We start from the raw sequence: 1,580 nt of genomic DNA, 5'->3' as shown, positions 1-1,580 counted from the left end.
CAACTTACGATTTCTTAACCAACAGCCCGTAAGCCGCATGACGGTTTATGCTTGGTTCGCAAGGAAAGATAAATGTCAAGTTTCCGTGGATAAATACGAAATTTTGAAAATAATTACGAAGATCGGAAAAAATAGAATATCTTCATTTTTATGCTATGACGGCTTAAGGGCAGGAGAGGAAAAGCGTAAACTGACCTAGGAGCCAGTATATAAGGAGTCCTAGGCGAGAGGCATGAAAAAGAGGACTTTTTCAGAGCAAACTAAGCACCTATAACGATTTAGGCATATTTCCGTTTTTGTTATTTCGAGCTGCGACTCAATTAGGTTTAGCCGTCTTAGGGTTACGAGAACTAGGATTCTCATCGACAGCCCGCGTGTTATCTCGTGTTTTGATTGCTTAGCGTGTGATATTAACAGATCTCCGGGACCTCTGGGAAATTAGGGTTTTCCAAGTTTCTTAATTTAAACCAAAATCGACGGTGCGAATTTTGGTTCCCACAGTTTGGCGCTAGAAGGTGGGGGATCTACAGATCAATCTAACCCGCAAAAGCCACTCAATGATCAGGAACGATATGCAAGACTCGACGTGCGCGAACGTCATCTTGTTCAAGGGGGGAGCAAAGATCGAGCCAAACCTCGAAACGATCTCCTTGTTATCGAGCTGACGATCCGAGATGTCGACGTCGCTAGGGTGCTAATCGACACCGGAAGTTCGGCCGATATCATCTTCAAGGATACTCTCGAGAAAATGGGGATCGATCAATCCGAAATCGTGAAATACCCTAGCCCACTACTGGGACTTTCGGGAGAAACAACCATGGCCTACGTGTCGATTAATTTCGCTGTCAAAGCTGGAACCGTGACAAGAGTCAAAGAGTTTCTAGTCGTTGACCGTCCCGCATCTTACAACGTTATCATGGGAACGCCATGGTTGAACACCATGCGTGCCATCCCATCAACGTACCATCTTTGCCTCAAGTTCCCAACCCCTAACGGAGTCGAGGTAATATGGGGAAACCCAAGAGTGTCACAGTTGTGTTACGCCGCAGAACAAAAACAAAAAAAACCAGACCTCGAGACCACTCCTAGAAAAGCGAAGAAAAATATCTCCAACAAGGATTCGCGAAGTCAAGATTCAGCGGAACTCTTCTGGCAATCTCGTAACATCACGGCCCTAGAGGAAAAACGCGACCAACATGCGAACCTGTGGTCACAGTCTGTCTCGACGAAGCATTTCCGGAACGATGCGTCGAGATCGGAGCAATCTTCGCGAGCCTTTGAGGACAGAGCTGATAACCTGTCTAAAAAAGAACCTCAATACTTTCGCATGGGCCGCGGAAGATATGCCAGGGATCGACATTAACATAACGTGTCACGAATTAAATATCGATCCGACCTTCAAACCCGTCAAACAAAAAAGGCGAAAGGTAGGACCCGAACGGGCTTCCGCGGTAAACGACGAGGTCGAAAATTGCTTAAAGTCGACTCAATAACGGAAGTGAGGTATCCAGACTGGCTCGCTAAACCTGTAGTAGTCAAAAAGAAAAACGGGAAATGGCGAGTTTGCGTGGATTTTACCG

The sequence above is a fragment of the Brassica oleracea genome, chromosome C3 (genome assembly GCF_000695525.1).
Source record: "Brassica oleracea var. oleracea cultivar TO1000 chromosome C3, BOL, whole genome shotgun sequence".
Classification (NCBI taxonomy): Eukaryota; Viridiplantae; Streptophyta; class Magnoliopsida; order Brassicales; family Brassicaceae; genus Brassica; species Brassica oleracea.
The sequence above is the reverse complement of the archived record's forward strand: the minus strand, read 5'-3'. Positions refer to the sequence as shown.